This window comes from Eschrichtius robustus, chromosome 15 (genome assembly GCF_028021215.1).
Source record: "Eschrichtius robustus isolate mEscRob2 chromosome 15, mEscRob2.pri, whole genome shotgun sequence".
Taxonomy (NCBI): domain Eukaryota; kingdom Metazoa; phylum Chordata; class Mammalia; order Artiodactyla; family Eschrichtiidae; genus Eschrichtius; species Eschrichtius robustus.
Window position 1 is genome coordinate 83,779,412 of NC_090838.1, and position 15,621 is coordinate 83,795,032.

The 15,621-nt window shown below is 49.5% G+C and overlaps 1 non-coding gene across 1 annotated transcript; it reads left to right on the top strand.

The window, feature by feature from the left end:
• Window positions 1–12,864: 12,864 nt before the first annotated feature.
• On the top strand, window positions 12,865–12,936 carry TRNAA-CGC (transfer RNA alanine (anticodon CGC)). Its single transcript has one exon. It is a non-coding gene; the product is annotated as a tRNA-Ala (tRNA).
• Window positions 12,937–15,621: the final 2,685 nt, after the last annotated feature.

The window sequence follows — 15,621 nt, forward strand, 5'->3', positions numbered from 1 at the left end:
GAGCTCGCGCCCCGGGGCTCCCAATCCAGTCCCGGCACGTTGTCGCACCTGTGACTTGCCCTTGGCCAGACAGGCACTGTCCCTCGCCGGGGGAGGGAAAGGGCTCACGTGGTCGCTTTACTCCCGCAGTCATGCACTTGGGTGAAAACAGACTGAGCAGTCACGAGAACCAGGTTGTCTCCCAGTTATGGCGCAGAGCCCCAGGACGGCTGCGAGTCATCAGTTTCCCCGCGGCAGACCTGCGTTTTCTGCGCCGCAGCTGTGGCGCGTGGGGAACGACGCTGCTCTGGATTCAAATCCTGAGTCCTGCTTGCTGCAGTGTGTCACCTTGAGCGACTTCCAGATCTCTCTGACTGCGTTCTCAGGAATGTAAATTGTTAACAATCCCTACCTACCTGGTAGCGGGGATTAAGTGAGTTAACGTGTGTGAATGTGACTAGAACTCAGTAGTTCAGTGAATGCCAATTTCCATCTTGCTCTTTCCGTGAATATTCCTGTTTTAGAATGTAGAAAAGGTTGTAAGGGTGTTCTCTTTGCATCCCGGAAGCTTTCCTATTTTGGGATAGATTGATTTCTGGCCCCCCTACACGGTATATAATGTAGTTTTGACATTAGTAAGATTTGCTCTGCACATTTAGGGGCATTTCACTCTTTGGCTTAAGTTCAAGACGAACCAATCATGCCAAGGGAGATTAAGGTCATCGTCTCTTGTCAGGGTTGTAGTGAGATTAAAGAATTCCCAACAGAAATATTTACCAGGCTTAGAATGTTCTGGAGCCCTCCCCGCCGTTTGCCATCTCTAGCAGCTGGGCACTGAATAGCAGGAACGAAGACGTTGTAAATCATTGCTATGTCCGGGTCATCTATAGAGGGTTAAACTCTACCGGAGTATCCTCTGACCTGCCTAGAAAATCTGGTGGAGTTATATGAGTAACTTACAAAGCTCTAAGTCCCAAGGTCATGTCCAAAAAAAAGAAAATGCATGTCCGGGAGCACTGACCCTGGGGTGCAAATCTGATGTAATTCTGACATCTTAAATTGTACTCCTCCCTCCACCTTTACTTCATTTCCAGGTTATGAAAAAAAAATAAAGGACTGGTCTGTTAAAGGTCCTTAGTGTTCTGCCATTGAAAACAATAATTTTCAAAGCAGTTATTAAGGCAATTGCCTGGAACTTTTCCCAGTACGTGTTTTTTTTCATTCTGTCTGTTCTGTCTACTTTTGCTGGTCTGTGGTACTAGCTCTTTAAGTTGGCAAACACTTGCTGGACAGTGTCTGTCGAAGGCCGTGGGGCAGCCATGGTGCATATCTGTCAAGGCAAGGGCACAGTCCAGGCCTCCTGGGGTGGGTTTGAGGAGAGTGCTGGGGCAGAGATTCAGGAAATTCCCCTTGCGACACACATGAATGCTGTGAACATCTTCAGGCTCTAGAAGGGTTCTACCCTTTCTCCTTAGGACGACACTCAGAGTGAACTGGGCTGTAAAGGGACGTGGGGGGTTGCGTTGCGTCCTGGCCGCCTCACCTGGGGAGAGAGGATCAGTGGGGTACAGCCCTTAGAGACCTGGACTTACCATGGTTGGGACGCCTCATCCTCCCATTGGGGAGGAGAGCTAGGGCTCTGCCTATGGAGAGAAGTTACAGTGCCTTGGAAATGGAAAAAGATGGAAAAAATGAGGACCACCAATTCACACACAAATGGCGCTGGTTCTGACCTTACGGCTGAACACAGGAAAGAAGGCAGAGATCCCAAAGATGCTGTTTCTCTGTTAGAATTAAGGTGTTGGACACACTCTCTTGGACCCTAGCGAAGCCAGTTGGTCTAGTGGTTAAACGTATGGACAATAAAGCTGAACTGCCTGCTCTGCTACTCACTAGTCACATGACCATGGGCAAGTACCTTCTATGCCTCAGTTTCCTCTTATCTGTAAAGGGGAGAGGTTAAGAGTTGCTACTTCCTAGGGCTGTTGTGAGGACTCAATCAATGTACGTAAAGTCCTTTGAAAGGATGTCTACTCCGCGGCTGGTGTGATCTCGGCGCTCTTACTGAATTCAGTATCTAGCTGAAGGCCTACTGTGCAGAGCTCATGTTTAAAAGGAACTGTGTGTCACATGTCAGAGTTGCCATCCAGGCCAAGCTCTTTCAGACTTCTCCCATTGCTGATAAAGAATAGGGGGCCACGAGAAACTGGGGCCCACTGCCGGGGCCCTGGCGGGGTGGGATGGGGTATAGTGTGTGCCTCAGGGCACATGAGTGGGCTTGCTGACCTAGGAGTGAGAGGCCTGGCCTGGCTCAGACCCTGACTGCCCCCAGGATCTTTGGTGAGTCCCTGCCACAGAGCCCGGGAGCTTAAGGGTCCCTTACCCACCCTCACCTCAAAGAGAATCGAACAGGGAATTCCCTGGCAGTCCAGTAGTTAGGATTCTGTGCTCTCACTGCCGAGGACCCAGGTTCGATCCCTGGTCGGGGAGCTAAGATCCCACAAGCCAGGCAGTGCAGCCAAAAAATTAAAAAAGAATTGAACAAGACAGCCTGCCGTGTGCCGCTGAACACCAACCTGGGCACTGTGGGTTTGGAGTTTTCTTGGAGATGCTTCCATCTCTCACTGACTCCATGGGTGGAGTTAAATTGTAGAGAGCTGGGAAAGCTGACCCACCAGCCCCTCCAGACCTGCAGAAGCATGGACAAAAGGAAGAGGCAGTACCACTTCTGCACTTTCTGAGCTCGGAGACCCTTGCAGTCAGAGAAATGCATCTGAGGTCACCATTCACTGAGCAGGAAGGAAGCATCCTGGAAAGGGTCTGCTTGGAGGAGGGGGCACTGCAGTGGGGAACGGAAACGTTGTGGAGCCAGACCGGGATCCAAGGCAGTTTCAGAGGCCATCCATTCGGACTTGGATGGGAGATGGGAGAGGAACATTCAGGGAGAAGAAGGTGGGAGCCTTTGAGTAAAGGAAAACCACCTCTTCTCTACCCACCACTCCCCTCCGCTTGACTGCAGTCACAAATGAATGAAGTAGTGGTAATATCTACCATGTTTACTCTGCGCCAGACACTGTTTCAGATGCTCTACATGCATTAGCTCACGTGATGCTCTAATAAACCTCTCTTGACGTACTTTTACCTTATTTTACAGACGAAGAAACTGAGGCACAGAGAATGAAGCAACAGTTAAACCAGTGAAGAACCCCACAAACTTCGAGTCTGTAAGTGCTTTTTCCCTGGCTGTCAGTAAGTGCAGAGGCAAATAGGATGCCCTTAGGTGGTAACTCTTCTTTGCACTTAACCCGTTTACTTCCCCCTTCTTTCCTCTTTATTTTTGTTAACTCTGTTGCTTTTACAGCCTGTATTTTAAGCCTCTTCCAACCCTGTCAGAATAGAAAAGGGCATTTCTAGGAGACCTGACTTCAAGATTACCCTCCCTTTCTCCAGAGTAAGAAGAGGCAGGAAGTCAGAGCACATGTTCTTCCCAAAAAGAAAGTTGATGCAATGGCCTGACCATGTCTTAGAGTTGCTGAAAACTCTGTTCTCTTCAGACTTCTCAAGAAAGGAAACGTGGGGGAGTTCCCTGGTGGCCTAGTTGTTCGGATTCTGGGCTTTCACTGCTGTGGCCTGGGTGCAATCCCTGATCGGGTAACTGAGATCTCATGCAAGCTGCGTGGCGCAGCCAAAAAAAAGAAAGGAGAGAAAAGAAAGAAAGGGAACCTGTCTTGTACCCAGCTGTAGTCAATGCCTACAGAAATAGGTTCAAAATAACGATTCAAGTAAGGACCACACATCACCATCCCACCACCACACTCCCACCTGCTCTGGATGTGGCTGGCTTCCATCATCAAATATTTCCTCACTCCCCATCAAACAGGACTGGCCACCCAGTATCCGTGGCTCTGCCCCCACAAGGTCCAGGGACAGTTCCGGAGAGAGAGGGAATGTAGGGGAGGGACGCTTTCAAGCACCCACACAGCCAAGCTCTGATGTGGAGAGCTGCCTCAGGCCAGCATCCCACAGCCATAAAGAGCTGGATTTTGTTTGTGCCAGACAAACGGGTCAGTCTGTTCTTCTGCCAACACAAGGGGTGGGGGACTAGCCCACCCACTCTAGACTTTATGTGCCTCCTTCCGACTGCTCATCCCTGGTCTCTTCCCTTTGGTTTTGAGTTCACACACTTGGGCGTGATGTGGCGTAGGACCCAGACAGAGGGGGCAGCACCGAAGACCCAACGCAGCCAAAAAAAAAAAACCAAAACGAAACAAAAAAAGAAAGAATTCATATTTATCAGATTTGCATTCTGACTATTTAGTTCACAAACTGTGGTCACTAAAAAAACGATCAAGCCCGTTGTTCCTGGGCACTTCTTCAGAAAGGCCTCTCCGGAGACCTCAACCAGGACTCCATTTTCCCCAAGGCCCAACTTTCTCAGCTCTTACCAGGGAAGCACGGAAGAAAGGCAGCTCGCTGGCAACTCAGGAACCGTGTGTGATGACACTCCTGTGGCAGAAGGGACAAGGGGTCAGCTCGCCGTCCCCGTGCCCCTGGACACTTGGCTTTAGGCCGAGAAAGTGAGTGGGCAGCAGGATGTGAGTCATCCACACGGCCCTCCCACGGGCTGGGTAGAGGGTAATGGCCTCAGGCACTCCATTGCTTTCCCAGCTCTTCATTCTTTCACTCGTTGAACGAAAGTCTGGTATGGATCTGGCAGAGCAACAAGATTGACCAGCCCTCGCCCTCACAAAACACCAACTCCTTACACCCAGAATTTCACACCGAGGACCAGCCCTGAGCACAACAGCCAAGAAGGCAAAGTCAACCTTCCACCCTCCTCAGACCTGCCACTCCTGTTCCGGCCCACACAGTTCATCATCCAGGTCACTCTGATTCATCGTTCTTCTCTCAGCAAACATTTCCAGAGCACAGGAGGCTGCCCCCTGCTCTCCATGGGCGTCCCCCCAGCTGGCTCAGGGTCCCTCACTCATCTGATCCCCTCAGCAAGAGAAAGCTCTCCAAGAAGAGCCCTCCAGGGCTCAGTGGGTAAAGCTGGAGAAAAAGCTGTCTGTTAGGGGAGCGACCGGCCCCCGCAGGCCCAGAAATTCAGATGTCTGGGGGCTCGGAGGGGCTTCAGCTGTTGGGAACTGCCTCACGGGAGACTGAGGTTCTAACAGAGCCCAGTTTCTTCATTTTCAGTGGGGAAATCCATTTCCAATTTCCCTCTTGCCCTCTGCCTAGAGCCTTGCTCCTGCAAGTGTGGTCTGCAGAGCAGCAACAAGGGAGCTGGCAGAACCCCAGGCCCACCCTAGACCTGCAGAATCAGAATCTGCATTTTAAAAAATGTGTTATTGAAGTATAGTTGATTTACAACATTGTGTTGATTTCTGCTGCTGAACAGCAAAGTGATTCATTTATACATACACATACATTTTTCATATTCTTTTCTATTATGGTTTATCACAAGTTATTGAATATAGTTCCCTGTGCTATACAGAAGGACCCTGTTGTTTATCCATCCTATATAATAGATTGCATCTATTAATCCCAAACTCCCAATCCTCCTCCCACCCCGCTTGGCAACCACAAGTCTGTTCTCTATGTAGAATCTGCACTTTTTTTTTTTTTTAATTTATTTATTTTTGGCTGTGTTGGGTCTTCGTTTCTGTGCGAGGGCTTTCTCTAGTTGCGGCAAGCGGGGGCCACTCTTCATCGTGGTGCACGGGCCTCTCACTGTCGCGGCCTCTCGTTGCAGAGCACAGGCTCCAGACGCGCAGGCTCAGTAGTTGTGGCGCACGGGCCTAGTTGCTCCGCGGCATGTGGGATCTTCCCAGACCAGGGCTCGAACCCGTGTCCCCTGCATTGGCAGGCAGATTCTCAACTACTGCGCCACCAGAGAAGCCCGAATCTGCATTTTTAACAAGGTCCACATGGGACTCATAGGCACGTTACAGTTTGAGAAGCAATTACAAGAAGAATAATGATTCTTGTTATCTGGAAAGTTTAGAAACAATACGTTAATATCTTCTTTTTCAGTCGGATGTTGAAAAGCCACCACTATTTTCTGTTTTAAATCTGATCTTCCTGAGCAAGCAGTCCGAGCATTTTAGCTAAGGGGTAGTTCAGCACCTAGGCTGACTATCTACGATGAGAATCCTGCTCTACCATTTCCCTGCTATGACCTTAGGCAAATTACCTCACTTCCCTGTGCCTCACATTCCTCCTTTGTAAAGTGGAGATAATAGGGTTGTTATAAGGATTAAATAAGTAAAGTGCTTGGCTCATACCTGGCATTTAGCGAGCACTCAATACACTTGGATACTAATTGGATTTGGGTGTCCCCCAATTTTCTATATACTGCACTTACCATCTGTTAAGATGAAATGCTTCTGGAGTTGGTGGTCTCATCCACTATGCACAGATGCTTCCCAGTTTTCTTTTTTTTTTTTAAAATTTATTTATTTATTTATTTATTTATTTATTTTGGCTGCACTGGGTCTTCGTCGCGGCTCGCGGGATCTTCATTGCAGCCTGCAGGATCTTTTAGTTGCAGCCTGCGGACTCAGTTGCGGCATGCATGTGGAATCTAGTTCCCCGACCAGGGATCGAACCTGGTACCCCTGCATCAGGAGCACGGAGTCTTACCCATTGGACCACCAGGAAAGTCCCTGCTTCCCAGTTTTCTTTTCTAAAAGTGACTTTATTCCTGGGGGCAACCTACTGTTACCCCCGAATAGATTCATTTCAGGACTGTCCATTTAATTTATTCCATACCCGCCATCTGCAGGGAATTGAACTTTTTCACTGTGACCTTGGATAATGCCTCTGACGATGATTTCTGAAAACCTTGAATATTTGTGTAGGGCTCTTACCCTCCAGGTACCTTCAAAAGCGTTGTTTCATCTTCACAACTGTGTGATGTAGGCAGAACAAGTATTATTACCCTGCTGTACAGGGAAATGAGAATCTGAGAGCCCATGGCCACACGGTAAGTGGCGGAGCAGGGCCTGGAATGCTGTCTGGTACAGGATGCCCTGGCAGGCCTTGGATGAATGACTCAAAACCCAGTGTTCTTCCCACCACCCAGGGTTGCCTCCAATGTAAACCAGAGGAGCGACTTTCAAGGGTGAGGCTTTCAGGCCAGATAAGGGAGAGAGAGCAAAAGGAGAGACCTCAATTTCAAATACTCTGTTCCATTGTCCCCATAAGAATTCATATTTGGACTTCCCTGGTGGTGCAGTGGTTAAGAATCCACCTGCCAATGCAGGGGACACGGGTTCTATCCCTGGTCCAGGAAGATCCCACATGCCGCGGAGCAAGTAACCCCGTGCACCACAACTACTGAAGCCTGCACGCCACAACTACTGAAGCCCATGTGCCACAACTACTGAAGCCCGCGTGCCTAGAGCCCGTGCTCCGCAACAAGAGAAGCCACCGCAGTGAGAAGCCCGCGCACCACAACGAAGAGTAGCCCCAGCTCGCCGCAACTAGAGAAAGCCCCCACGTAGCAATGAAGACCCAACGCAGCTAAAAAAAAAGAATTCATATTCGTATTTATCAGATTTGCATTCTGACTATTTAGTTCACAAACTGTGGTCACTAAAAAAACGATCAAGCTAAATAATACGGGCAGATGTTAAAAACTACACCATACACCATACATGGTGGGAGTGTAAATTGGTGCAGCCACTATGGAGAACAGTATGGAGGTTCCTTAACAAACTAAAAATAGAGCTACCGTATGATCCAGCAATCCCACTCCTAGGCATATATCCAGAGAAAACCATGGTTCGAAAGGATACATGCACCCCAATGTTCATTGAAGCACTGTTTACAACAGCCAAGACATGGAAGCAGCTTAAATGTCCATGACAGATGAATAGATAAAGAAGATGTGGTACATGTATACAATAGGATATTACTCAGCCACTAAAAAGAATGAAATAATGCCATTTGCAGCAACATGGATACCTGAGATTATCATACTAAGAGAAGTCAGACAGAGAAAGACAGATATATGATTTCACTTATATTCGGAATCTAAAAAAGAAAAAGTGGTACAAATAAACTTATTTACAAAACAGAAACAGACTCACAGACTTAGAGATGAACTTATGGTTACCAAGGGGGAAGGATGGGGTGAAGGGATAGATTGGGAGGTTGGGATTGACATACACACATTGCTATATTTAAAATAGATAACCAACAAGGACCTACTGTATAGCACAGGGAACTCTACTCAATATTCTGTAATAACCTAAATGGGAAAAGAACTTGAAAAAGAATAGATACACATATATGTATAACTGAATCACTTTGCTGTACCAATACAACATTGTTAATAGACTATATTTCAATATAAAATAAATTTTTTTTAATTTTTAAAAATTAAATTAAAAAAATATACACCATACAGAAGTTTCAAGTTAAAAGTGCCCCTACTTAGAACCCCAATTTTCTAATCTAACCCCCAAAATAACTGCTATTAACAGTTCCTTGTGAACTCATGACATCATTTAATATAATTAAATATGTACAGATTTTTGTATGTCAATCATACTTCAACAAAGTGGTTTCTTAAAAAATTCCTGTGATACACACATAGAAAGTATTTATGTTTTTCTATAATACAAAATACATACCGGGCTTCCCTGGTGGCGCAGTGGTTGAGAGTCTGCCTGCCAAAGCAGGGGATACGGGTTCGAGCCCTGGTCTGGGAAGATCCCACGTGCCGCCGAGCGACTAGGCCCGTGAGCCACAGCTACTGAGCCTGCGTGTCTGGAGCCTGTGCTCCGCAACAAGAGAGGCCGTGATAATGAGAGGCCCGCGCACGGCGATGAAGAGTGGCCCCCGCTCGCCACAACTAGAGAAAGCCCTCGCACAGAAACAAAGACCCAACACAGCCAAAAATAAAAAATAAATAAAATAAATAAATTAATTTAAAAAAAAAAAACAAACCCATTTAAAAAAAAAAAATACATACCATGTTTCTTTTTTTAATCAAGTGAAATCCTACCACGCAGTTATACAACTGGTTGTTTTCACTTAACATTTTTAGATACCTTTGCATGTAGAGCTCCCTGATTCTTTTCTCTTAAAATCTGCATAATAGTCCATCATAAGGTGTATGTGTCCGTGCATGTGTGTCCTAGCATGAGTGGCGTAGCTGGATCATAGGCTATGTGAATGTTCTCATTTATAGGGTATTGCCAAATGACGAGTTAGGTGCCCACCTGTAAGCCTATAAGAGAAAATGCCAGTTTCAAGGCTCAGGATGTTTTAGATCTCCTTCAGGTCACACGTGGTCAGTGGCCTAATGGCCCACCTACGTCTCCTTCATCAATATCAACCTCCCTCTTTAGCATCTCTGAACTCTCTGTCAGAATGAGACCTTTTTTGGGGGGATTGGGGGGGGCGGTTCCCAGTGCACATAGAAGTTATATTTACGCTATACTGTAGTCCATTAAGTGTGCCATAGCACTGTGTCTAAAAAACAATGTACATACTTTAATTTAAAAAATACTTTATTGCTAAAAAATTCTAACCATCATCTGACCCTTCAGCAAGTCATAATCTTTTTGCTGGTAGAGGGCCTTGCCTTGATGTTGGGGGCTGCTGACTGATCAGCGTGGTGGCTACTGAAGGTTGGGGTCGCCGTGGCAGTTTCTTAAAATAAGAAGACAATGAAGTTGGCCTCATCAATCAACTCTTCTGTTCAAGAACAGTTTCTCTGTAGCGTGCCGTACTGTTCGATAACATTTTACCCACAGTCAGAACTTCTTTCAGAATGAGACCTTTGGACCCTCATCCCCAGCAGTAGGCTTTTTTTTTTTCTCCTTCCAGCTCTTTACTTGTCCTTCCTGCACAAATCTGTCTTCCCCTTCACACAGTGCCTCGCAGTGTAGACCAAGACCACTCTCCTTCCTCCGTCCGTCTTCCCTTCCTGCCCTGCACTCTCTAGAGCAGCCTTCCCAGCCCAGCTGTGGTCATGCACCTCCTTCCCCCCTGGGGGTGTATGTTTGCTTTTCCAGTGAGGTCATCCTGGAAGTCACCTCCTTGCTTGTTGATGTTCCTATATCCACAGGGCCTGTTGGCCTGGTGCTCGTTAGGGGGCCAGCGTGGGTAACCAGATCCTGAAGAGACACGCTCTGCCACTGAGAGGACTTTAAATCTGTAGTTACTCGCCACCTCAGCAAAGGCTGGCTGAGAACTTGCTGCCAAGAACTCTGATGATTAACCCCGGCCTCACCCCGCCCCCACTTCCTCGTGGTTACCCACTTCTACTTCCTGTCTGTCTGCTTGTGCCTGGGGAGCCTAAAACGGGGGCCAATCAGAGGGCTTCACGGACGTTTCCAACCCTCTGGACAACAGCTACCAGTTCTAATGGGGGCCTCTGCTAGAGAAAGGAGAGTGGAATCCAGGGCAAGAGGGAAAAGGAATTGATGCTGGTGCTCTGGGTCCCAATGCTGAGCTGAGAACACCCTCGCCTGTCCCCAAAAGTGCCTCCCCTGGCCAGCCACCCGACTTCCCTCTGCTGCCCTAGCCCAAAAGTGAGGAGCACAGACAGTGGGGGGACCCAGGAGCGGGCCCGAGATGAGGGGTGAGGGCGTGCAGCCTGTTGTGAAATCCAAGCTTAGCATCTCCATCCACCGCCTCCACCACGTCTGAGCCCTTTCTTCATTTTATCATCTCTCCGTAGCAGATTCAGTACTTTTCTCACCACTATCTCCTTCTGCCTTCAAACTTCCAGGAATCTCCTTTTGTTCTTACTGTCACTGAAACCAAGCAGGACCCTACGGGGCCCTCCCAGATACAAAAGCCCCTCCGTGTCCCCCCTTTCTTGTTTGTAGAAAAAGGCTTTAGTCTCCTAGAACTTCCCTGAGTTCCAGAGCAGGAACAAGGAGTTACTCAGCAGGGAAGTGAGGGAATGCAGAAACAAAGGAAAAGCAGTTAAACAAGAAAAGTAATGACAATAGTTCAGCGAAAAAACAGAGTCCTGGTTCTATATCCCAGTCCTAGCCCTACATCCCAGAGTCTTCAAGGGATATACATCACAATGTGACACTATCTTAAAGTTTTCTGCCCCAACTAAGACCTCCACCGCCACAACCCCACCCCCCACCCCGCTCCCCCTGCCACCCGGGTACTGGCGCCCTGCAGATGAATGCTGTACCTTCCTTCACCACAACCTGGTGTCGGTATCGGTGACATCACTTGTATCTACCACGCGCTCCTTGAGATGAGGAGCCTCTTCTCCACCCGTGGCTGTCTCTCTCTGAAATACATGGCCGTCTTCTCCACACCTGCCAAAACCTCTGCCACTCCCTGGCTCCAAACCCCAGCCTTTGCTCTGCTCTGATTTTCCTGAATCCTCTGCACTTGATGATGTCAGTGGACCTCTTTCTTAAGGTTGTCCTCTCTGCTGACATCTGTGTGCTCTCCCTTTCCGATTCCACGCCCGTCTTCTTCCCCAATGCCTCTCTCTCTCTCTTCCCTTTTTTTTCCTCCCCCCACCCCCCACCTCCACATCTCCCTTGGGATTCTTGCTCTAATCCACTGCCGCCCTAAATCACCACCTCCATCTCTGGGTCCACAGTTCTAAATGCCTGCTACCTATTTCATCCATCAAATGTAACACATTTCAACCAAAATTTCTCAACTTCTCGCCCCACCCCAGGCAGCTGCCTTCTCACGACTTCCCCATCTCCATGATTCAAGAGCTTTGTCTCTGTGCTGCTCTGAAGCTTCAAGCTTAGTGTCCTTGGATCCTTCAGCTTCCACACTGCCCAGTCTTTACATCCTTCAAACTTCCTCCCAAATTGGTACCTCTTTCCGGCTCCCACCCCCATCCGTGCCCCTGCTACCTTCCCTGGATTGTTCTGTGCCTTCCTCATTGCTCCCTTATGCAAACACCTCAGAGGTGCCCCCTGCTGCGTGTGGAATGAAGCCCAGCCAGGTGAAACTTCTCCAGGCGGTCCCCTCCTGGCCTTCCCCTTCCTGGAACATTCCTCCCTAGCCTCCATCCCAACATTCCTCTTCCGGGGAGGCTCAGTGTGCAACTCACCTCTGTACATTCCTCTATCATGACCTCCGTGGGAGATCTCTCGTCTAAACTCCAAAAATAGGATGTCTGTCCCACACACTGGGTCTGGCACGCTCAGTCCTCTTGGCCTGTATGTTTGTCTTATTTTCCCAGCCATGTCAGAAGCTCCTGGAGCATCTTTGTGTTTCTTAGGGTGGGGTTGGTAAATTCATAAGCTCAGGGGCGAGACAAGGAAGGCAAATACAGGAGGCAGAGAGGGGACAAGGGAGATGTGTAATAGAGTGAGAGGGCCTGTGTGGGCCAAACAGAAGCCATCTGCAGGGGGGATGGCCCTGTGGGCCACCAGTTTGAGACCCTCACCCAGGTGCCTTGCCCTGGCCAGCTAGTCCGTGAGTATGTCTTTGATGCCCCAGAGGCAGCAGTCGGTGCCTCAGCATCTAGCAGAGGGAAGAGGGGCAGGGTGACCTGATTTCCTTGGCCCTGAGTGGAAGGAGCCACCGGCCTCAGCACCCCAGAGGTGTCACCTCCCCTTCTCACCCACCCAGCTGTGCCGCACCTGATGTCAGGTGCTACCCTTTGGCTCGAGCTTCCTGTGAGGTGTAACCAGCACGAGCTTTTCTCACTCACAGACTAAAGAAAGGGTGGCATGCCCCTCCCGCTCATGACCCAGTCAGAGCCAGCCTGACCCCCCTGCACCCAGGGAGCACCCACTGGGCAGCAGCTGCGTTGTCTGAAGCATTGGCTGAGCCTCACGTACGCACTGACCTGGGCGGCAGAAGGACACACAGGGCGGATGTGGGGAGTAGGGGTGGCGTGGAGACAGAAGGACCCGGAGGAGGACTTCCCTGGTGGTCCAGTGGTTAAGACTCTGCGCTCGCAATGCAGGGGGCTGGGTTCGATCCCTGGGCAGGGAACTAGATCCCGCATGCCGCAACTAAAAGATCCTGCATGCCGCAACTAAAGATCCTGCATGCCGCAACTAAGACCCGGTGCAGCCAAATAAATAAATAAATGAATAGTTAAAAAAAGAAGGACCTGGAGGAGAAAGGCAAACACAGAGAGCAAGACTTGGGGGTGGGAGGGGGGAGGGGGCTGACAAAGAGCACAGGGAAGCCCAGTTTTGAGTCCTCCCGTGGCCACCCTCTCACACCTGCCCCTCCCCTCACTCTCTCCTCCCTCAGTGCAGCCACCCGCCCCTACTCCCCAGCCCGCAGCCTCACCCCACTTCCAACCGAGCTACACAGGTGCCCAGACTAATCTGTTAGGCCATGACTTTCACGAAGGCTCCCCGCACGACCAATGCCAGGACACACTCCGGACGGTTCTGGCTGGCCGAGGCCCTTCTCTGTCCATCCAGCTCTCTTTTCCACTGATTCACCATGGGAAAAATCCAGTCGGCCCAGTGTGGCTCTTCACTACCACCTTCCTTCCGCGCTCGGAAGGCAACGGGCTCCAACGTCACCCGAGAAAGTTACCGACTTCTCACAAACCTCAGCTGCTGCCACCTATATCCCCTCGTTTCCCTCCTCCCAGCAGGCCTGGGTGCAGGACAGTCATCCTAATTCCAAGGACGAGAAGAAACTGGGGCTCAGAAGGTGTCAGTCACTTCCGGAAACCGCAGGGCTGAGACCCCTCTGTGCTCCTCCCCTGGAGGCCTTCCCACTTTACCTGTCTTAAACGAATGCCATGAGCTCCTGAGGAACAAGGGCCAGGGCCTCTTTTTTGTGTGACAAACAAGGCAACAACGAGAGGACGGAGCCAGGTAAACAGTTAAGAGGAACAGTCATTAGTTCTGTGTCTGTTTTTAATCTATCCTGTTGCTGAAATTCATTTTAAAAAAAACTGAACTTCATCCCCCTTGGCAGACGGCGCGATGCTCTCCTCCTAAAAGGCACTGAAAGAGCAGAGACACAAAGCGATTGGGGCCCAGACACAGGCAGCAGCCAGCTGGAATGTTCTGGGATGTTCTCACCCCGGTTCCTTCCTGAGGTGGCGAACCCTCTACGGAGCGGAGCTCTGTGTTTGTTGTTTCTTTCTGCGCGGAAGATGTGTGGTTACCACCAGCACAGGACCAGCAGAACCGTGACTTACATTTTCCGACATAATGTGATGTATGTACTATTTATGTTTCATGATCTGGGTCATTCCTGACCGTTCCAAAAACACTTTCTACCCGGAATATTGGTACATTGGCATGGGAGGTGGAGACACTGCACTGACTGCCCTCCCACACAGTTTTATACTCATCATCTGCTCAGAGCGAGGCACAGCAAGAGAGCAGAGGAAGCTCCAAGGCCCCGGGGTTGACTTTACCAGCAGCGAGTGACCTGGGTCACATTCAGACTCTCAGTGCCAGGCCCTGAGTCGGTGGTCACCCGCCATTGTAATCAGGGCTCCAGGAACCCCAGTCCTCAGAGCCTGCCTCAGCACCAAAGTTCACCCTAAGCCCAGATTTATCGTCTTGATTTCTTCAGTCGTGAGGTCTCTGGACAAAGTGAAGAGATAACCGAGTTTTGGAAATTCACTGTTGAACTCCAGCCACTGCCCCTGGGCAGCTCCTGCCACCCTGCTCATAGCAGCCTGCCCTGGCCTGCCGTTCCTGCGGCAGCTCGGAGCCTTCGGCCACTCCCGACCCAGCAACCATGAGGAAGAGGTGACACCTGCGGACTCCCTGAGAGCAGTCCTTCATCTCTCCTCATTCACACAAGGCAGTCCTGTTGGGTGGCTTTCCCAGGCCAGGAGCCCTCCAGGCACTCAGGTGAGCAGCCAGCCGCCTGAAGAGGAATTGCATCACAGGCCAGTGTGATAAGACCAATCACAAAGGTATGCACAAAATATAGGTGATGCCCCAAGCCGCATGAGAGGAAGTCTTTGTGAGGTGGAGGTGGCCCTGTTAAAGGAATGAAGGAAAGATAGAAAAGACTGAAGGAGAAAGCTGCAAAGGGCACGCCCAGGCTTAGGTACTGCCCAGAGTGTGACGTCCAGCATGTATCCACTAACCCTACCTGGGCCTCTGCTTCATAATGAGGCCAAGACCCTTGTCTGCACATCAGAGCTGGCTGAGGCCCTCATTTGTTTACACTTTAATCCTAATCTGATCCTGGCTGGAAGGGAAGCTCTTCTCCTTTCATGCTTTCGGACAGTGGCTTTCCACCTGCCAAGTCCCAACAAAGCATTTAGGAATAAAACGAAATAAAAGAGAAAATAACAGAACGCATCTAACATAGTAAGTATTATTTCTTGAAACTCTTGTTTCAGTTATATACATGTGTGGATGAGTGTGTAAATTGGATCATAATGTAAAAAATATTTCTTACTGAGGTTGTGGTTTTAAGAAACATTGCTTTAAGGGAAAACATCCATCAGCTATTAAACAAATACTCTCAAAAACTGTATCTTGTTCTAGGGTAGAGAAAAAAGCAAGTCTTGGTTCCTGCACTTAAGCTCTGGATACGGGGGTGAAAAGACAAACACACCACTAGGACAGGATGTGAAAAACCACACTGACAGAGGGGTGTGCCCAGCGCCTGGCGAGCCACCGCCTTGCCCAGGGTCCCAGTGCTCCCAACTGGGCGTTAGGGTGTGAATACAGAGCTGCA